Consider the following 22,745-nt stretch of genomic DNA (forward strand, 5'->3'; position numbering starts at 1 on the left):
TATGTATTCGTTTTTAGCTTGTTCAAAACGTGAGAAAAATGTTCTGTAAAGTAAAAAAAAAAAACATAAAACTAAGCCTTATGCGGTTGTCACGTTGTCATTTTGTATCGCATGTGTATCGCATTTTCTATCACTGGAGAAGTGCTGTCTTCTTTCTTTTCTTTCTATCAATTGTTGCCAACATCGTGATACTTCGTGTATACCCCATCTTGGCGTGTAAAAAATGGAAAATTTATTAGAGCCGGTCACTGATCGCTCAAAAGTTATCTCTATAAACTTAGAAACGCGTAAACAATGCATTTTTTTACGTTGACTGCCGACAGCGGTTTCCGGATGCACGTCATAAGCGAGCACCACAGCCGGCGGCACAAGTGTTCAGTCTTTATTTGAGCTCTTTCAGCAAATTATCACTTCTATTACACAATGCAGAGAATTATTATCACGACAGTAGTAAACAATTTTGCGCCTTTTTTTCTCCGGTTTATTTACTGAGCACTCAAAATCGCTTAATATCGTTTCAGTCTCTCCGGTCGCAACGATTCACGAGCCTCAATTTCCGCAGTGCAGGTGGAAAGGAAGTCTTAACAGTGTTGGGAGCTTCCCGGCAACAACGCCAGATAAGCCGACAGTGGGCTGCCAGTTATCCTAAAGGTGCAGGTTTATCAGCTTCTCGCGGAAGTCATTTGCAGTATTTCACCTGCGAGACACCATGCTTCGCACAGCGCGCGCGACTGCACGTGGCGCGCGTGGCGTTCTCCTGCTGGTCTTTGTTCTCGTCGTCTCCGCGGGTTCAATGATCGACCGCTCCGATATGCAGCCGAGGCTCTCGCCCCTGCCCTCAACTCTCGCGTCCCGCTTTTTCTCCCTTCTGTTCGTTTGATGAGTGTAAGCTTTGCTACTGAGCAGCGTGCAGCTTCGCTGCAGCTGGTTGGCGTCAGCGACGATCATGCACAAATGCTACACTGGCGCGGCTGGCAGGCGCACATTGCGCGCTCAGGGTTGCCCGCATAGCGAGCGGCAGGAAGAAAAGCGGCTGCACTGCAGCTGCCCAAGTGTCTTCCCGCGTTTGATAAAGTTCGCGAAGTCGCGCTGGGCTGAGTACAGAAGCTAGCGCGCTCACACAAGGAGGCGGCCAGGCCGCGCGTCCCACTGGAGGAGATGTCTGCTGTCCAGTCTTGAGAATGATTGGTGTCCATGAAGGCCGCGACTGTAGGTATTCTTTCGTTTTCCTTTTTTTTATTTATCGCGTGAATATTTTAGGTAAGAATGGCTCCAAGGGCAAGTAAGACGAAAGAGAGCGTGACATGCCGAAAACCGCATACACAAGGTCGAATAGCAACAACTTCGTGCTATTTAGGGAAAAAAAAAAGAAAGAAAACAAAACGCGATCCTCTTTTGGTTGCATAACGCAATAACAGGTTACTGAAAGCGAAAGCGTGTTTCTTCGCCGCCGCCGTGACGCACTTCTCACCTCTGCAGCATTTGCGTTGGTCTCACTCAGTTCCGGTTTTTAGTAGCCACCGAGGTCACGGTTTTCTATGCACTTCCTGCTACCTTTCTCCTTGGCTATGTTGGCGAAGACGGCGGTCGCACTGTTTGCTGTTTTCTAATGGAGCTGCAGCAACGCTATGGGGTTTTCCGCGACAGGACCATGTCGAAATGAGTGGCAAAGCAAAATAAATCGGTTCTTTAAATGCACTGGCATGAGTGCAGGTATTTCTTTAGCGCACATATTGCGAAGCGTACGTGCGATCTGCGTCAAGCAAACATCGCCCTAGAGCGATCCTCACAGAAGTAAAGCACTTAGCTGGCTGTCTTAGCCACAAAATGAACACAGCATAACGAGGAATAGCCTCCTGTTCCAATTTCTTGAAACGCTGCGCTTATGCTATTACTTTTCCTCGTCCCCTTGCACGTACCCGTAACACTAAAGTATCATTTTGTTTTTCTTGAGTGACCCTCACTAAGAGCATATTTCATGTCAAATGATAACTCCAATGTTCCTTTTACGCGTTTAAATACTTTACTGCAATTTTAACTGTAGACTCGTATCTCTCAATTCTAAAAACTATAGTGCCACATTTTGCACTTGAGCTACTTTCAGGTTCAGAGCAAATTGATGTCAAAATTCCCCATCTTCACAGAACACTGTGCTTGTGATGTCACTAGTTGCGCTCGCGTTCTGGTTCACTGAGCATTTGCTGACAAGGAAAAATTTGGCCTTGTTTTTGGTTATTGACAAAATGGGGGAGAGCGGGGTGAGGGGGGGGGGGGGGACTTACTTGTTTCTGACAAATAATGGTTATCATGCAATGGCCAGTAGTTGGGCTGTTAGGTGTTTTGGGACAGTTTTTTCTTTATTAATTTATGTCTTCAAGATGCTCACAGCCTCCAAGTATTGTGTGAAGAGGTGGGGGGGGGGGGGGGGGGGGGCGAGTACAAGTACAGAAGGAAACAAAAATCAGATCTTGCGTCATGATACAAGAGGTGACAAGAACTAGCAAAGGTGACGATCAAAGGTGACTAAAAGTTGAATATCATAGCGCAATGAAGCGCATGAAAACAACTAAGAAAACCACAGCCGTACTTGCTCTTTGAACACTGCAAGGCCATGAATGGTAGCTCTGCGATCAGGAAAATCATTCCAGTAGCTTATTGCACGCGGTAGGGCTGATGAATTAGTACCCGTTTTTCAACCGAATGTACGCCTAAAGCTCTGGTGATTACAAAGACGATGAGATGTACCATGTACTTCGGCAAAGGGGAAGTTACTAGGATGCTGACGATAGATAGCAAAGCGATTTTCCTACGTATCTCTAGTGTCGGGAGTAATAACATTAATTTGAGATTAGCAACGCTTGTTTGTTGATCATATTTTCTGGTTACAAAACGCGCAGCGCGATTCTGAAGGCGCTCTAGCGATTATATTGAATAGGCTAGATGCCGTAAACGAAGGTAAATGAATGTGACTGCATTCGTTGATCTCGTACGATGTCATACTTGGCTGAAACCCTATAATTGCTTTCGGTTTCACATGTCTTGCTGTGCTGTCATCGCTTTCTAATTATTGTGCGAATTCCTTTAACTTATCTTAAAGTGTGTAAAATCGCATAGTTTCCAGAACGTTTTTGTACTTGCTGCGCACGTTAACTCAGTCCTAATCTTTTTCCCCGCAGCTGAGGTCACATATGTGAGCTGTCCGGCCGAGTAAAAGCCCTCTACTCTGTACGATTCTTTGAATATTCCTTACAATCACGTTCCTGCTCCCTTTATGAGTTCTCGACGCTTCTGATAGCGCCGACCTCCAGGAAAAGTTGCTTGGCGCTCCGTTTATTTTATAACTGGCCCGATTTTAATGTCGAGGACTCATCAGGAACGAAGCTTAAAACCAGCTGCTAACGGGCATGATAAAACTTCATGCTTTGCGCGCGACAAATGCCAAGGCCAAGTGCTCTAGTGTTCGTTGGTAATCTCAGAGGCCGCCTCTGTGCGTCAAGTAAGTAACTTTGCTCCACCGAGATGGCAGCACTATGCGCGAAGACGCGTGTTATCGATTGGCTTCTGTTTTGTGTTCTGCTCTTCATGCGGCGCTCTGTAAATATTTACCCGGGCGCCACGGCGAAATGTATGTCACATAATAAACGAGGTGAAATAATGCGTTTTGGCCTTCACGAATAAGACGACAAGATTTTTTTAATGAGACCCACAGAGGCCCTTTAGGAAGAGGCGCCTCAGGCGAGGCAGCTACGGAGCTCCGCAGGCGATGTTTGGCAGTGAAACGCCTCCCCGAACTCTGGTGTCAAATCCAACGCCGAGTTCATTTCGCTCCACTCAACGCTTCTGAGGGCGCTGTGGTCCCTGTCACACCAAGACTTTTCCACCATGCGCATAAAGAAGAACTGGCCGTGAGATAGCCTCCAACGAGACTCAAAAGTCCGGGGAACGTACAGGTTCTTCTGATCAACACTATTTATCATGGACCGCAGCGCCAAAACGACTCCGACGCTTCGCGAAGTTACTGTGGCAGGTCGCGAGTGCAGCTTGCGGAGGCACTCGCGTACGGCCATAAGGTTCTTCTTGGTTGCTGTGGTCCATGACATTTCGGCGATGAGTAAGTCCCAAACGAAGTTGGCGATGTTTGTTCCGAGCCAAGGAAGATTATGCATCACCGATGATTCCGAAAGATGAATAAGGTCCTTGTAGAAGGACGTGGGAACGAGGAGTTGGTTCCCGGCAGATAGAGTAAGATGGTGCACACGAAACTCAGGAGCACCATAGACGTGCATTTTTGTCTTTTTGTGCATGAGACGGTGTTCATAGTCGAGCATCCTGAAGTGGTCCTCTAGATACGCTTCGGTCAAGTTCGGTGGATGGTTGTCAGCCGCCGCGTAGTCGTGAGGCAGCAGAAGCTTCAGGCTCCTGAGGAAGGCTTTGGCAGCCAGGTGGTCGCCAGCAGCAAAGACGCTACTATTCGTCACCATTTGGGAGATCGCCTTGGTGACTACGTCGAAGATGCCTTGGATCTCCCAGCTTTTGCCTATATTGGAAGACATGTCGGATCGAAGCTGCTCCCAGGTGTGCGAAAGGTCGTGAACGCTGCGGTTGCAGAACACCGATTGACTTCCACTGGCTTCCAGCGAGAGCTCGTGTTCAAATTGGCTGAACGAAGCGAGGACGCTATAGACGACGATGAAAGCGATGGAGGCTGGCTGCTTCGAAGAATTCGACAGCCTGCTCATGATGTTGCGCAGCAGTGGCTTGTCCTCCACTTCAACTCGGTCGATTTCGCGCAGGTCTACATATGCCGCCGCGAGCGCGTTCTTCCACTCAACTAAAGACACGGATTCGAATACATCGGCGAGCTCTCCGAAGTCACCGGTTTTGTTCGTCGCATTTTCGGTCTTCAAGGCCCCCATTTCGTTTCTGAAGTTCAGGAGGTCGTTTTCCGATACGTTGCAGCCGATCTTACGGTTGAACTGCAGCAGAACGTTGGCGATGCAATCGGTGCAGCGGCTGTAGAGCTCCGTCGTTGTGTGAATTCTTTGCGTGATGGCAATATGCGTCGTAGCATTGTTAAGGGCACTGAGGATAAACCTTTGCTCAGTGTAGATGGTCGTCGGGAGCCGGTACTGCAGTGACATCTTGAGGGAGAAGCGAAGGATCTCGCTCGCTGTCATAGCGCCCTGGACGTAGCCCCGTTCGATTACGATGGACGTAAGGTTGCGGAGGATGATTTCCTTCGACCAGGGCATCGTCATACAGGTCCTGTGGAAAGCGGCTAGAGTTCTGGCAGCCGGACTTGTCCATCTGGCTTCGCCGGTTTGACCCAGGACGTTCTCGAGAAGCCTCCGATGCACGTCCGGGAGAGTGCTCCGGTTGCGACTGGCGTTGTAGCAGACGTAACCCGTGAAATTTGCACATGGTTTGATGCTGTTGTTGATAGACTGCGCGAGATGTCGGGCGCCTTCGGCGCAGCAAAAGGACGTCGCCTTGTGGTGACCAGTGGAGGCCAGCACGGCACCGGACACGTACCAGATGACCAGGCCGAGCACCAGCGGCGCGAAGACGGCGAGAAAGACGTTGAGCGCCGGCGGCAGCGAACTCAAGCCGGAATCGTCTAGCGGACGAAATGACTCGGTGGGCACGTCGGGTCCAGGCGAACTTGTGCTTCCGAAAGGTCGCTCCGAAGCGCTGATCATGCGAATTCCGCCATCAGTCATGACTGCCGTCATCTCTGTGCCCAAAATCAAACTAGGAAGACTTAGCTGCGAGCTCCGGTCACGGTTGTATGCACACCAGGCCTTTAGCTCAGGGCAGAATAGGTGCGCGAGACTCGTGACCTCACCTTGCCTGTCGTTTTCTTCGTTGGGAACATACACACAGCTCCACGCAGTCCGCGGGGGAGATGAATCGTATAGTAATATGGACAGTACAGATTCTGTATGTTGTAATGAGCTTTCTTGCGGAGTAAATATATATTGGGGGCCAAATAAAACCAAAAAGTCAGATTTGTCCTTAGCCGTCAGCACACTGGTTTGCAATGGCGGGAAACATATCGGCACTTTTCCGCGCGGTGAGGAAATGGAAGAAAACAATTTCATTAGAAGTCTGTATAAGGCCTCGCCGGTTGCTTCATCGGCAGTCCTTCGCCTTTCCCTCACTGTGCGTTGCAATAACAAAAAGCAAATAGTGCGTCTGGGTTTCGTTCTTCTGCGTCGTTTTCTTTTTTCTTTGCGACAAAGCTGGTTTGTACTATTAGAGCTGCCACCCCGAATTCCCATGATACAGTCAAAGATTTATAAGATGTCCAGGATGGTCGCTATAGAAGCAAGTATCCAGGTAAAAAATAATAAGAAGAGATCAAAAGAACAAAGGTTAAAATAATGACAGGAAAGAAAAGAGCAGGTATCAGAGCTATGGGAAACTTAAGGAAACCGCCTAGAGGAAAGTCTGCAGTACACAGGCCCGCGTCGAATGGCTGGCGTTCGTCGATGTAGTCGTTTAACATAAAACGCATATTATGCACGCAGTGAGAATTCTCCGCTTCTAAGTGAGCTAAAATCAAAGTGCACGTGGTATGGTAAACAACGTAACAACCACAACCAACCTCTTCGGGGGCTTTTGATGTTTTTCATAACGTGAGCTATTTTCAATGGTTAATTAGGGCTGAATCTGACATTTCGTCCTCATCTTACCCGTGTGTTTACCCCGGGTTCTCTACTATAGAGGCGGTTACATGCAAATACACAAGAAATAGTTAATTCGTATGATAATTAAGCCTGATATTATGAATCAAATGGGCTTATTTTCTTACCGGTTTCGACCGAGGCACCGACCATGAGGACTTGATCCTTTTGAATATTTATTTGTGCTTGTATAGCAAGCCTATTCCAAACCCATCTTGTCACAAACAGATTTAGATACAAATTTATAGTGAAAGCATTAAAAATTAAGCATCTCGTACACCGTCCACCATCACCGTTTACCGCGCCCACAAGGAACCAATCACCACACCGAGACGGCACCATTGGAGCATGCGCAATAGCGGCTAACGGAATAATTTTATTCTGAGAAAGAAATCTGCGGGGCTTGTTTCCCTTCAGCCCAAGAATCACGCAGAAATAAACTCAGCACAACAAGTCCAACCTTTTATCCTACCCCCCTCAGTGGCTCGCTCCCCAAACACAACTCTGCATTTCTATTCCTCAGCGCGTCCATTCTTCAGCCCTACGTCCGTTACATACTGGGCGAGACCTGTTAAGAAGCCGCAGTAGAAGGGCTAAGAGGGCGCTAAAGGATGAAAGGTCCCTCAAACTAAATTTCTCTCTCTCTCTCTCTCTCTCTCTCTCTCTCTCTCTCTCTCTCTCTCTCTCTCTCTCTCTCTCTCTCTCACTCTTCTCTCTCTCTCTGAGACAGTCCTAACAGTTGCTGGCTAGGAGGGAGTCATAGCTAGTCTGAGAATACCATGCGCGCCTTGATTCTGATGGTGGTGTTGCTTTGTTGATGTGAACCAAAGGGAGCAGCGAATGTTTAGTTGCAATGCAGACTATAGTAATCGGATACTGGTCCAGTTTTAAATATGCATGCCGCCATTTCCCGCCCTTAATTCCAGCGTAGACATGTACCAAATCGGGTTGCTCGTGGATTAGTGAAAGTCCCCGGTAATATGTATCCGACATTTCCATGTGACCAATGAAAAGAATTATAGCCAACGTGACGACACCAAAGTAAAATCGGGTGGCACGGTCGCTTTTGCGAAATATTTCCATTCTTGCAAACCACTATAGCACCCATTATGGCAACTCCCAGTGACGGCTAGCCGCTACTCTCCCGAGAAAACACGGGGAGTAGCAGTTAGACAAAAACAGTCTTTTCGCATTATGTGATTGTAACCAGTACTATGGGGGCCCATATTCACGTAGAAATGTGATACTGCAATTTACAGACAGAATTACTTCAGTTTGTTAAACACACTCATTGAGTGCCCCTAACTTTAAGTTGGGGGTACTGAAAAGCGCAAGATATTGTCATTAAACTAATTTCAACGCTGCTTGGCGTAGTGAATCTTTACTTTCGGTTATCATTTGCCGCAAACTTGTTAAAAAATTACAGGGACGCCTAAACTCAGTCGTAAGAGTAAGCGCGATAGCCTGTGCGCTCAATGCCGCGTTTGCTCCTACTCTGATGCCACTTTGATCACACCAGCTTGTCTGCCTATTATCACGGTGTAAGAATAGCGTAATATTAAACGACATTGACAATTTAGCTCGGCATCTTTGGCTTTAAGGACCTTTTACGGTCGCACGCAGCTTGCTAAGCTTGCAGCTCGGCCTCCTCCGCACACTTACGGCGCCTCGCTTACGTTTCCGACGTTCGTACCTCGGCATCCCGGCTTCACTTCGGCCGTCTGGCTGCCTCACATTGAGCGTTCTTCCTCGCCCGCTAGGCATCACGACTTCTCCCTGGTCGTCGAGTAGCACCATCACTACAAGATAACATCCTCAAACGAAGCCCCCGTACTATTACACGCATCTTGTACAGTGTGTGTTCAAATTCAGTGAAACGCACACTATGTTATTGTCTACACTACTCTGGCTTCATTCGTTAATAGCCAATCGCTACTCACTGATCTATCAGTCAAACAATCAAACTATCAACCAACACTATGTATATCATATACACTCTTTACAAAGCATATATAATTTCTCAATACCTGCTTCAAATACACCTTGGCGCGCAGATTAATATGTATCCACTAGATTGCGGAGGCGCCATCTATATTGGCGAACACACATCAGGTCTTTAGTTCTGGTGACTGCCGCATAGCGTGATGGCGCCACTCTAATGTCTGCGCTAAAGTCCCTTCGTAAGGGGCTTTATTGGTTTTATTCTGCGCTAGGGTGCCTCGATGCAGCGTCGCTGACATCGAGGCACCCTGGTGTCTGCGCGGCTTTAGTCTGCGCTAGGGTTAGGCATCGAGGCACCCTAGTCTGCGCTGGAAGGAAATCATGGAGGAGGAAATTGACTCCTCCTTGAAAACTCTGTCTCAAACCGGGGTATGGCGATGGCTTTTCGGTGCTACGAGGACCGTAGACTACGCGTAAAACACACCGTCCCGGTAGAATACATACCTCTATAGGGCCGCAAGTAGTGATCACAGTCACTTTTCTCCTCTTTTTCCCTCCTGCTTTAGAGGATGCCCTTTCAGGGGAGCAGGAAAGTGCCGACGAACCTCGCAATTGCCAGGTGATTCCCCGTGCTGTTCCTGATTCATCTAAGTACAGGGAGCCTGTCTCCGGTGGCTTGGGCACCTACTCACGCGCCTTCCTTCTATCATTCACAATGCAGTGCACGTGTTCATTATGCGCAGAGGCGCTGCACATACCTATATCCATGACCGAACGAGACTGTGTCGCTTTTCGATACGAGCGCATAAGTTGCATCTTCCGGTTTGGTCCGGCTGACGCGAGATGCTGCAACACGCCTGCGCACTCTCTTGTACAACCCGGTTCTCTCGGCAGCCATGCAGCGTCATTTGATGCACTTACGCAAACGTAAAAACTTGAGCCTTGTTCGTGCGTGGTGTAAAGGGATGTAAAATTTCCATAAATTTGGAAGGACGGGAATTTTTTTTTTTACAAAATACTAAATACTTTTTTGAAAATAATATCAGATATTTATCTTCGTCGATGTTTATAACTGCATGAATTGAAACAGCCAACACTTTTTTTCTAGCTCTTTGCTGCTCGTGCATATGTTGTCCCATTTTTCCCTGCTTGTAAAAATAGATATGACACTTTTCATGGTTCTAGAAGATTGCTGCCATGTGTTGCGGCCACCACTACCGCATCTGAGAGGAACTGGTCAAAGTTCGGCTGTGTTGAACACCAAAAGTAAGGATAGGCTCAAGGGAGATAGCACAGAAGCTGGTGTTCGGTCTTCTAACTTGGGGCTTGTAATCTCTAGTTTGAATAGTAGGGCCGAAAATGACAGCAGCAACAATTCGTAGTAGTGTATGTGAACAAATTTCTGCCCTTGTTTTAGTTCCTCGTTTTGTCTAGTGCGTTGTTTTTTTCCGGCTCAGACATATTTCAGTAGTTTTTCTTTCTTGTGAAATATTGTGTCCAGTTTGATCTTAATCGTATTGTAATTTTTGTTTTACAATTAGTCATATGCGAATACCACTTGCGCATTTCTTTGTGTTTTCTTCTTCCTGGTTTGTTCTAGTGATTATATATTTACGTTAAAATGTACTTTTTATACCGCAGTAAGCTCTCTTGTACTTTTTCGGGTTTATCTTAGTTTTTCTTACATCAAATACGTGACCAAATGTAATGTCTACATTTCGGTATGTTCCTCTTACGTTTTTATTTATGCTTACTGTTACTTTCGCCTTTTTTGGGTGAATTTTATTGTAGAGTTCACTGTTTACGATATTTCTCTCCAAATCAAGCGTGCGGAAAAAAATATGGGACATATTTCTGCCATTTTAAGCTATATTTTAGTCCTTCGATGTCATCTGCTCCTTTTTTCTTTGGGAAATCTTGGTAGATCAAAGTATCACTTTCTTCTCTAGTAAGACATATCACAAAAAAAAAAAAAGAATGATGACCCTTACTGCGTGTGTTCTCCTTAGTTCGTTCTAGTTAATACACGCCAACAGTCAGTCGTATTAATTTTCTTGCAAACTTGCTTAGAAGGTTAAAAGTTCACCGCTGAATTGATGATGGCGAGGAGTACTGTGAGAAGTCTTTGTGTTCGCTTCTTCCTTGATTATTCTAATCTGTTCACGTTTAGTTTTAATTTTTTTTCTTCCAATTTATATTTTATCCATTCAAATTATATGATTACAGTGAAGTATCCTTTAATTTAATCGCATTTACAAATAGCAAAGTAAAGAGCATGCTGTGGTTATTTTTCTAACGTATAGTTATTTCTAATGTGACTTCCGTGGAGGATGTGGCAGTAATCGTCGTTTAGCAGCGAACTAGTATTCTGCGAAATGGGCAGGCTTCTAATTGGTGCTGCCAACCTGTTATTTCCTACGGTACCACCATGTTCTGCAGTAAGCGACCACAAACCCTTTCTATAAGAAAAAACAGTAAGTTTTTGTTGCCAAATGCTAAAATTGTATCTCAGCTGGCCTTTCCCTTCGAAGTGAATTTTTGTTTCTCATATAAACGTGGTACTGTCGATAACTTTACAACGTGCTTAATACCCCAGTCAGACGGGCAAGTTTAGTGACACTTTCACGAAGTGCACTTACATAGGAAGAGTGACACTTTCGGTGCTCGCTGTCACACGGCAAAATCAAGTGTCATTTTGAAATGACGGCAGTGCCGATGCGGATGCTGCAGCCCTATGTGGAAATTAGTTTTCACAAAAATGCCTTAAAATTCAATTTTATTGCAAGCACAATTACCTTAAGCTAATATTCAGTTTATTTGTGCATTTCAGTACATGGTTTTCACAAAAAAAAAAAAAAAAAAAAAAAAAGCATCGCGATGTCACACGCACTTTTCGCTAACATGCGTGGTTACTGCTGTTTACACGCAAAACCGCCCTCGTTTATTATATATAGTTGCGCTACTAACTGCGGTTATCGTGAACGTAGCTTTGCGACTTTGATTTGCATCGTTAACCGATAGCGCCTAGGTATGGAACAGAGTCACCGGTGTTCGAGCGCGAAAAGTGGACGAGTTGTATGATTCAGAGTAGCGTGCATTTTTCACACGAAATCATCTCCCACGGCGCTTCTATATGCAGCCTAAAATGTCCAGCTGCGCAGTTCCCACGCACGGCAGCATCGTCTCGTCTTCACAGCGTTTGCTTGGCGTGTAGTTGTAACACAGTGTCGAAAAATGTCCAGTTTCCGCAGCATCACGAAAGTAGGCGAGAAGTTCGCAGCGTTCACAGCACCGGATGCTACTAGCTTTCCGCTGTATGCCGCCCGTGAGCGCCCGTGAACGGCAGAGCGCGCGGGGCAGGTAGCGCTTGGCCGTGCGCTCCTCCGTGGTCGTCGCTAGGCCTATAGTTTGTTTCGCATCGAAGTATCAGTGGGCGGCGTTTTCGTATGGCCAGCTTAATCGGATATATGGCTCACTTGTGGCACTGCCTTGAGAGAAATGAGAATAATGATAGAAACGTGCAATTCAAATCGACGACTCCTTAGGAGCGTAGCTAGCGTATACGTGTACTACAAGGGTGAGCTGCGCCGCGCCGCCGGCGACGATGGCTCTGAAGTAGTGAACAGAAGTTTGCTTGTATCGCAGCTATTACTCCTGCTAGCGACTCGGTACGGGTCAACGATCCCCAACAAGGATTAATTTCTGACATTGCTTTACTCCAGGGATTATTATTTACGGGAAAAACTAATTCTCGCACACTTTTCTTACGCCGGTGACAGCGGGGCCGGATGCGCCGTAAAGGTGCTAGCTTGGAGCTGGCGGCTTGCGGGAGCAAAAGCGGTGCTGTCTTCGGCCGGCGCTTGAGCGAAATGCTGCCGTGTCAAGTGACGACGTTCTAGAGATAGGGTTACAAATAACTCCAACTTCGTTGATGCAGCTTGAGATACCGCATACCATCGAGGTGCAGCAGCAGACGAACGCCTTTCTCTTAGCGCAAGCACTTAGAGCGAGGGTAGCTGTTCAAGTGTACGCATTGTTTTTAGTTGGTGACAGCTTAAATCCCTTGCCTAATAATAGAAACGCTCATAAAATTACGATAAACATTTCAAAACATTGTAATTCTCAAAAAATGTATGAGTAATATGAAGTGTCCTGCTGTCGAGACTACACACTCGCCTGCCGGACAAAGTGTAGTGAGTTCCCCAAACTCACTTTGCGCTGAGTGTGTTCGGCAGCGAGTGTCATTAAAGTTCATCGTGTGGCACGATGCGAATGACACTAAAGGCGAGTGCACTCGTTGAAAGTGACACTAAACTTGCTCGTCTGACCGGGGTATTAGATCTTACGTGCAGCCATATTCTAATGTGCAAAGCGAAATAGTTAAAAACAATATAACCCAGGGTTCGTATTCCGAGTTTGCGTCGTTATCGAAATGGTCGCTATCTCCTTGACCTCGAGTCATCTTACTCGGAACCACCGGAAGTTGAAGTGATATCCGGTTCCAGTCTTTCTACCAATCAGATGACTCGATGTTGGGGAGATAGCGACCATTTCGATAATGACGCAAACTCGGAATACGGTCCCAGATCTCTTCATACTTCGTGGGTCACACGGAAAGCTATATGTAAAGAGTGAAAACCAAAATTGCAGCCTTTCATCATTCTAAACTGTTTCAGTAGGTTAAACATTTATCACGAAGCTTCTCAACTAAGCCTAAACTGTGCTACCAAAACCAAATAACAGCAAATAAAAAATAACATTTGGCAACATTCGCAGTGTTATTTCCTATTAGAGGTAGCCATCTGTGAATTTTCGGGTTAGCACAAATTTTCGATGCTTAAAGTACATCATAGGGCATCTTTTTTATTTTTTTTCCTGTTTTCCATACCTCTAAAAAAAAACGAAAAAAAAACAGCTTCTTTTTCCTAAATTTCCTGTTTTTATTTTCCAAGTCCTCCCATTCCTAGAGTCGGTGCATCATGAGCGAGAATGCCGGGGAGAGTGAAATTGGAGCTTGGGCTGGCCGATACCCTGCGTCTTTATTACGGAAGCGTCACTGAAGAAAACTGCGCAAATCATCATTATCAGCATCAGCATTGCCACCGCCATCTTGTAGCGCAGAGCAATTAGCCATTCTCAAGTTTCTCCAATTAACCTCGTCCGGCGCCACCGCATTATCTCTGCAAATTTCCTTATCGTATCCTCCTGCCTTACTAGGAATCCACTCCGTCATCCCATGAGCCCGTTGTGTAACTGCTGGCTGCACTAAATGCCATGCATGGCGATGTCCATTCGCTTAATCTCACTTAGGACATTTTTAACACCTCTGCTCCCTGCCCCACTCGGTCAGATCTTTGGTTTGGGCTAGTTAGTAGCAATTTCTTTTTCAACATAGCGCAAATATTGACACGGACGACGCAGGTGTAGACGGGGCAGGCGCTAACTTGCAACTCTATTTTAGAAAAAAAAAAACTTCACGTCGAATAAATAGGAGCCGTTGCCAGTATCAGTCGGTGAGTGTGCGCGAACAACAGCACAATCAATATAACACTAGGTGGAGAACGGAGAAGGAAATAAGGACTGCATGAGGCCGGGGGAATCACAAACAAAAAGGAGGCAATCCTTGTAAAACGAATCACTTTTAAAAGCCCTGTATCCTAGAGGAGGTCCTAAAATAACAAAACACAACTATTACCACGGGTAAAACAAAGTAAACAAACCAGCATCAGGATGAAGTGAGAACGAGAAGTGTGCAAAGCTCTTACGGTAAACAATCATAAGATGTAAACTATACCGGAGAAAAATAAAAAAAAAGTAAGAGAAAAATGTAATAAAAAAGGAGTGTACAAGGCTCCACACTAAGAAAAACGTTTGGTAAAAAGTAACAGAAGCCACCTGTTCAGTAGAAAACCACCGTTTGAAGAAGTAACCACTTATATTCACCGACAGAATCTAGCCAATTTGGAGTGCGTTAAAAAAGGCTACTTTGCCAGCCATGTTCCAAGAAAAAGCCCTCTCCGCCATTCATAAGAACTTTAACAAAGTCATGTTTCAACCGAAGCGGTGTCGAAGTGCTACAGTTCATCTGCTGGAAGAACTAGGACTTGAAACATTGCGAAAAGCAGTGGACAAGACGAAAAATGAATGAGGGTTGAAATCTGGGCCACTTGGTATACATCGTCTTAGAGAATAATAACCAGCCAAGGGACGAGGACGAAGGAAGACGATGTACACACGGTGGCGGATCGCGGATCACGGTATGCTAAATCTCTACTGTCCACTGGGTGTTCCATACACGAACCAAAAGCGTCTGTTGCAATAAGGTTGTTAGCGGAGTATTGTGTCTCCCTGTCTTCACGGAGCCGTAACAAAATCTTACACGCACCGCATGGTCGCTAGCATACAAGAGCAATTCAGGCGTCTACAAGAGGCAGAATTTCCCGCATACGTTATATGAACAGTGTGAGAAAACCTTTTGCACAAGCTAAAAAACTCAATGGTTCAATGAAGGGAGACTTAAGGGGGAAAAATAACGAGATCGAGTCCAGCCCAGGTGATACTACATAATCATTGGTTTTCACATAAAAAGCTGGCAGCGCTCTACAGCGTCAAGATAGCTTTCTCTGTCCCACACAAACTTTCCAAAGTCTGTGGTGGTGGTGGTGGTAAAACATTTATTGTGGGAACAAGGGTACATTACAAGGGATGAGGTGGTTCTTGATCCCGGCTGGTGTCTGTCAGGCGGTGCCTGACAGCGACCGCTTCAGCCCAGTCAACCAGCGTCTTTTGAGCTGCTGGATCCGAGCTGGAGACCGCGATCTCCCAACCCTCTTGGTCCGTGAGGCCCCATCGGGGCGGGGACTTGAAATCTTCACATAAAGATATTCTGTGATCGACGATGGCTCTAGGTGCGCCACATAGAGAGCATGTGGGGTCGTACCGACCCGGGCGTGCCAAGGCCAACCAACCTGGGAAGGGAAAGGTTTTGGCTTGTAGCTGTCACCAGATTATTTGTTGGGGTTTTGAGAGAGAGGTGTGAGGTGGGGGATATAAGAGTTGTTGTTCTCGGTAGTGAAGTGGTATGTCATGATAGGTAAGAAGTCTGTCCCGCGTGCTTCCCCGGTCTTCGGTATGCCCCGCTCGGTTGACGTTGAGTGGGCTGCCTTGTTACCGGGGTTGCCTGCATGGCCTGGTACCCAGACGATGTGAAGGGTCGGGTCTGTACTGTCCAAGGTCTGTACTAAGTAAGGGAGAAAGCGAGCTCTGCACGACGAAACATCAAACGCTCACAGAATTTGCAAGGCGAACGGAACGTACAGGGTACAGAATTCCTGTCGGTTGCGGGCTTCTTTGCATCGGCCAGACTAGAAGATGCTTCACTGAGAGGGCAAGCGAATATAGATTAGGCGTACGTAGCAAAACAGGTACTAACATTGCCGACTTTTGCAAAGCTTGTAAAACAGGCCAAAAGAATGGTTGCTACCCACTTGTAGACAAAATAGATTTCATAAGATCACCTAGGGAAAAACCGAGCGCGAAGTTATGAAGGCGTACTTTATAAGAAAGGCCGGGCCGAAGTGCGTCAGCGCACCTTCTAATAATTTACTTTAAAACTAGTTTGAAATCTTGGGTGGACAGCTTTAGGTGTTAAGCAATGTGCATGCTTTCCGCAAGCACCACTTTTGTTGTGTTTGAACCAGAATGGATTCACTTCCAGTATTTATGCTTTTATTTTTTTTTTTTTCGTTTTCTTGTTAGCTTTTACTTTCTCTGATGTTCTCACTTTTCATAATTGTTTTTCCTACGTCCATTCTCAGTTCGCTTTTTTCATGTCACCTGTTCGTTTTAGCGTGGAGCCTTGCACACACTCGTTTTTTAGGTTTTGTCTTGTATTTATTTCTCTCTTTTCTTATTCTTTTTCGTTTCTTTCCTTTCCTTCCCGCTTCCGTTCTTATTTTTATTTTCATTTCTTTTGAACTGTTTTCTATATGTTGTACGTATTTTTATATTTTCTGTTTTCACTAGACATAACGTTGCACCTCCTGTATTTTTGGCGTCTAGCTCTTACTACGCATGTCACGCTTTATTCATTATGGTTCACCGTCGCCCTTTGTCATATAACGACTCTTCATAAATTATCTTAGTTGGAGTCTTCTACACTTCTGTTCTGTTTTATTATGTCCCTTCACTGTTTTTCCTTTTTGCTCGGTATAGTTTACATCTTATGATTTTTTTAGCGTAGAAGCCTTGTATACGTGTTGCTCTTACCTTTCTCTTTTTCCCTTCATCCTCATTTTTGTTTGCTTGCTTCGTTTTACCCTTGTTAATTGTTGGGTTTTGATGTTTTACGACAGCGTTTAGGATAAAGTGCTTTTGAAAGTGATTCGTTTTGCAAGGCTTGTCTCCTTTTTGCTCGTGATATCCTCCCACGGCTCCATGTATTTCTTATTTTCTTTTTCATTTCCCTCCTAATGTTATCTTGATTGTGATCTTCTTTGCACACGCTCGTCGACTGATAGTGGCAACGGCTCCTATATATTCGACGCGGTTCTTTTTTTTTTTTTCTAAAACAAAATTCCAAGTTAGCGCCCTACATCTGCGTCCCCCATGTCTATATTTGCCTTAAATGTGCTCTTTCATTTTCCTTTCTATAGCTCCATGCGTCGTCTTTATTTCTATTTCAAGCATATTCGTAGTAAACGTTACTTTAACTGAGTGCACTCTCTAATAAATAAAAATGGCAAAACTCCGTCGCCGAGATTATTTGCGCAAAGGCTCCCGCTGCCTGCGTTATAAATTTAACTGAACTTGCATGTTTGGTGTTTGTAACGCTTTAATATGGATGGAAGAATACCCATATCACCGCTTTTCTAATATTCACTTGTGTCTACATTTATTGATGCAATGGTAAGTGCAGTTTCAGCGGAGGAGGGGTGACATTAAAAGTGACTCTGCTGTCGTAGCACGACCCTCACATCTGTAATGAAGACTTTAAATAATTAAAACGTAACCAAGAAGGGCCCAGGACTTCACTGCAAATATAGAGTTTACATGACGCAAACCTTGCTGATATGGTCGTGGGAATTGTTATGCAGCTGCTGGCGGTGCCAGTCATTTATTGCATAGCCGACAGCTCCTTCGTAGTGACGCTATAAATTATGCATTAATGGCGACTATATAACGAATGCGTTTGTAGCTACATTTGTATGCATATTGTGAAAGAAGGTCAGGCCGAGACGTCAAGACAAGGTATGTCGTGTCTAGCATTTATTCTAAAGGTGAATCCGAGGCGTGTGGCGCAGGCGGAGCCACGGGATGATGGTAATGGCCAGCCTGGACGCTCCTAAGCAACCGATGCACCGCGGGGCACAAACGGCTTCAAACGAAAAACATGGACAGTTTCAGTACTGTACGGTGACTTCGATCAGCTGAGGCATCAACAGGTGTGACTCTGTAGTTCAGTGGGAAAGTTTGGTTGATGACCTTGTAGGGACCATTGCAGCGGAGGTGAAATTTGTTGCTAAAGCCAGGGGTGCGGAGTGGTGTGTAAAGTAGTACTTCGTCACCAGCATGGAAAGAGACCACACGATGAGTAGAATTGTAGAGACTATTGCGGTCTTCCTAGCAGGCTTCAATATTAAGGCGAGCAAGGCGACAGCATCTGGTCACACGGGCTACGAACTGGGCAGGTACTGACGTGGAGGAACAGTCGGACGTAGAGTCGAAAATTGTGGTGGTCCCAGTAATTTGTGACTTCCTTCTTGTCATGCTTTGTGTGATGTGTCACATGTTATAATAATTTGTAGTCTGGCATGACAGTGCCTATATTTAAGGATATGACGAGACAGCTTTACCGGCTCTCTTTGCGGATCTTCGCGATAACGCGCACGCAGTTTGCAACTCGCTGGATCACTAATTCCATAGTTTGTCCCTCTACATCTCACAGATACTCTTTGGATTGTAGACGCTACTACATTTTTGTTAAATACCTCCCGACATGGACACAAGTTCCTGCTTTAGCTAAGTCGTTCGAACGTGCCTGCATGCATTGTCTACGAGGGTAGAATGTCTGAATCGGCATGCGAGGGTCCATTAGGGTTCAGTTCCCTTCAGCCTCCCACCTGCAACGAGAAGCCCGAGTTGGCAGCTTCTGGCCGTGTCACGTGGTCCCGTGACGTCAGCCAACCATACGACCAATCAGCGCCCGCCCGTGTCAGCTGCCAGGTACCACCTGACCATAAGTTTTTAATCATCACGCCAACACCGGATTTTTTGAATGATTAGGACTTTTACGCAATCGCGTTATAGCAGTCTATACTATTATAGTGGGTGCCTTCAACAGGGTCATTTCTTTCCGCTCATTTATTTAAATGTAAGCACGTCTTCACGCTTTGTGCGTATGCTTCCGAGTAGGATATAGTGAGGTGATACGGCCTTGGCCCAATCATGATCGCGCGCGATGCTTATGCGCAGTTCGTGAGTTGTCGTCTTGTCCCGAAGGAAGCATGCCGTCCAGCACCAGTTTGGTTTCGTTTGGTTTATATAAGGTTTAACGTCCCAAAGTGACTCAGGCTATGAGAGACGCCGGATAATAGAGGGCACCGGACAATTTCGACTACCTGTCGTTCTTTATCGTTGACATCGGACAGCAAACGGGCGCCTTTCTTGCCGCCTCCATCGAAAGCGGTAGCCGCGGCCGGGATTCGATCCCACATCCTTAGACACGGTTGTCGAGCGCCCTAACCACTGCATCACCACAGCGGGGCCAGCAACAGTCTTCCCTCGAAGTGCAAATTCTCAAACATTTGCCTTTGGTTGAAACTTAGCCCTTTTTTTTTTTGTAAGGTCTATGTAACGATGAAAAGAAATGGTAATTGAATTATTCGGCACGTACCGTTTGAAAACAAATATTTATTAGTTACAAAATTACAGAAAACTGTGAGAAATCGATTAATTTTAACGCGTTACATGCAGCTCTGCTCAAAATCACGTAGGCTGACAATTTTTGAACAACCCTGTACCAATTCCCGTCTCACAGATAGGAAGTGCGCGAAGCACTTGGGGCACAGCAGGCAGGCCATGTCGCCTACTAAGGGCAAGTGAAGAACCGTCTGCTGAGGGCACGTATCCTGTGCCTAGGGAGACAGTTCATGTCTGTGCTAAAATTCATATCTTGTGAAGCCACTGATATCAAGGCGCGGTAGATATCTGCAAAACAGGAAAAAAGCAAGAAGCTACAGATAACTGTATCGCTAGAATACAGTAGCGATAACAAGTGCAGACGTATTAGGTTTCGGCCGTGAACTCCAGTCTAGCTACATCGTACAAAAGCCGACTGCGATATTGCGCCTCGCTCTTATGTAATCGCGCGCCGTTTTATTTCACAACCTTATCCGCCGAAGATACCGAGCTAGCTTTCGCTATCCTCCTTTATTCAAAGTAATTTAAGGCTTCGTTGCTCGAAATATGCGCTCGCCACTTTCTCGAAATGAAAGTCTTGCCTTGGCCAAGTTTCTTTTTGCGCTTGGCTTCCGGCGAGGTCGTGACTTCTTTAATACCATCTCCCAAGTAAATGCGATGCCCGAGTAACAGTTGAATCTCGGTCTACGAGTAGTGTTGCTCTTGGAAGGCGCACAGATACGATTTTCTTCTCTTTTTCTTTTTTTTTTTGTCATTTGGAAGTTGCGGTCATTAATTTCAGCATAATATTGCAACTATTTTACTGAAACGGTTGAACGATTAAAGTACTGTGGGCCTCATACACGTGCAAGAGCACCGATCACATTGCTGCTTGTCTTTCAATAATGTGCAAAGCAATTTCTCGACGGAATTGGTGGCGATTTGCGCCATCCCTTACCTAATATGCATTTCGCGCGTCGACGTTGGATTCGACAATAACAGCAGAGTAAAGCCTCGAACCATGAGCTGCATGTCGGTTTCGCGTGATGTCTTCCAAAAACAAAGTGAGCAAGCGAGAAGTCAGGGGAGCGAAGCTCTTTTTCCTTTTTGCATGATAAGCTGCAGCGTATGGTGTTTAAGCCTAAAATGGATATGTACCAGACTTTGCATCAAAGCTCTGAAAACTTCAACTTTACATAGATTGACGAAGATTGACAAAGCAAAAAAAAAAGTCCTCCTTTATATGCCACGAAATGCATATAAAAGCAATTGAGGATAAATGAAAAGGGCGAAGTGAAACTGAAGAAATAAAGAACATGGAATTTCAGAACAAGGAATTGTGAGGAAATGGCTGAAGTATGATTTATTGCAATTTTATTGCTCCAGATGTGGAATGCGTTCAAACTGCGAACGTTCTGAGACCGTTAGTGTTGTAATCGCACTCTGCGATGACTAGCTTGGCGCAGGGTGTTTTCGCGTTGCAGACGATCGAAAGTTCGCTCGACGATCTCCCTGGTTGGCGCCTCCGTTCTTGAATTTGAAACAGGAACTGCAGAGCAGAAATATTTTGACAGAAAATTATTCTTGCCCCGTTTCTCCCTCATAGTGCGTACCAGCGGTGGCGACCGTCGTGGTTTTATTCAGCTATAAAACAAGACGGCATAAAGACCTTGTTTTTGTCAGCGCTCGTCCAATGAGTGTGCTTTTTTTTTTTTTAAGCAAAAGCCTGTATAGGCTCATGAGTGCGTGTGCGCGCGTCCGCCCACAGAAAGTGTCGCACTCAACCTGTCAATCAAATGACGACGGGGTTCTGTTTAACTTTCAAGCTAAAAATTATCATCTACCGCACGTCGTGCTCCTACGCCTCTGATCACGAGCCGAGGGCGTTAACAGGTTAATCCACGCCGGACACGCAGCTTAGTTCCCCTTGTCTAGCGTCATACCAGCGCGGTTGCCATGAAGAGTGCCGTCGCTGACGTCATGTTGTTGCTATGATGCGCCATGACGTCGGCGACGGCACTCTTCATGGCAACCGCGCTGGTATGACGCTAGACAAGGGGAACTAAGCTGCGTGTCCGGCGTCATGGCGCATCCTAGCAACAACATGACGTCATGGGGGTAGAGCGGTTACCCGATGGGGGGAAGAAAACTAGAAAGTTAGTTCGTGCGCATCGGACACACTTTAGGCGCTTCCACCTTGCGTTAGAATGTCACGTGGGTATGCGAGCGCAGCGCGATAGAAGCGACGCCGTACCGCCAATCCCGCACATGAATAAGCACTTCAGTGAACGAGCGCCAAGGAACGCCAAGGCGAAAGCCTTTATAGGCTAATGACTGTGCGTCCGTGCGTCCTTCCTTCAGCAGAAAGTGTCACATACGCAAGTAAACTTTACAAACCCCTAATGTCACACACTTCAGTAAATATCGCAAACAAGATTCAACAACCACTGCGCTATAAAGGCTTTCGCCTTATCGCACTTTAGTGATCCAAAGTGCCCCTTCATTTTTTTTTCTCTCTTTCTACCGTTAGCTGATGCTTATGTGTAATTGTAAATAAATAAACAAAAAAAGGTGCGAACGACTTCCTGCGCCGGAGAGTGCATAGTGGCTGAATTTTTACTTCTCTGCGCAAGCACTTTTTGCGCTCAGGGCTTCGTAGCTCTGCCTTACTTCGGTCGGCTCCGCGTTAAGACTGCATAAATATTTCCTTGCACAGACCGATGCAACACCGGCCGAGATAACGCATGCATAATTCAGATGCCCCACTATGTAGGAGGACGCTTCATGATGCGCGAGGGAAGAGAGGAAGGAACGGGTGAAAATGAGCGCCGCTAATTAGCTACTCTTATAGAGAGGCTTACTCATTTCGTTAACAAAAAATCATGAAGCAATCGCATCTCTTGATGGTGCGCCGGCACTTTTACTTGGTTAAAACAAAGCAAACAAAAAGCTGTCAAGTGAGCTTGCACCTTTGCTGGAGACGGTTGGAACTAAAACCCTGTTAAAATATGGGGATTATTCGTCCGAGGAAGATAATACTTTCATACTGCACACACCTGCGCGTGCGATATATCTCACAACACCTATAATTAGTTCTAAAATTTGCCGTAAATGTACAACATTGGAGGGAGGTCTTTAAAGCAAACACGCTGAGGAGGGTCAATACTGCAGTGATGCCACATCTAGTAACATGACGTTCCACACCTTGCCGTGTAACCG

General features: G+C 45.9%; 1 protein-coding gene and 1 long non-coding RNA gene across 5 annotated transcripts in view; one reads left to right on the plus strand and one right to left on the minus strand.

Annotated features, from left to right (window-relative positions):
* Positions 1 to 1,089: 1,089 nt before the first annotated feature.
* Positions 1,090 to 22,745, plus strand: part of LOC146185545 (sodium-dependent phosphate transport protein 2B-like) — a 66,596-nt gene continuing 44,940 nt past the window's right edge. The window contains exon 1 of one of the 2 annotated variants that reach the window (XM_084606489.1): positions 1,090 to 1,209. The gene's annotated coding sequence lies outside the window, so the exon portion shown is untranslated. The remainder of the gene's footprint in view (positions 1,210 to 22,745) is intronic. The other variant, XM_084606491.1, reaches the window with a different exon arrangement.
* LOC146185546 (uncharacterized) overlaps positions 20,874 to 22,745 on the minus strand; it is a 29,447-nt gene continuing 27,575 nt past the window's right edge. For all 3 annotated transcript variants that reach the window (XR_014707999.1, XR_014707998.1, XR_014707997.1), the window contains exon 3: positions 20,874 to 21,075. This is a non-coding gene — a long non-coding RNA (uncharacterized LOC146185546). The remainder of the gene's footprint in view (positions 21,076 to 22,745) is intronic.

This window comes from Amblyomma maculatum, chromosome 6 (assembly GCF_055883805.1).
Source record: "Amblyomma maculatum isolate TAMU_Amacu chromosome 6, ASM5588380v1, whole genome shotgun sequence".
NCBI lineage: Eukaryota > Metazoa > Arthropoda > Arachnida > Ixodida > Ixodidae > Amblyomma > Amblyomma maculatum.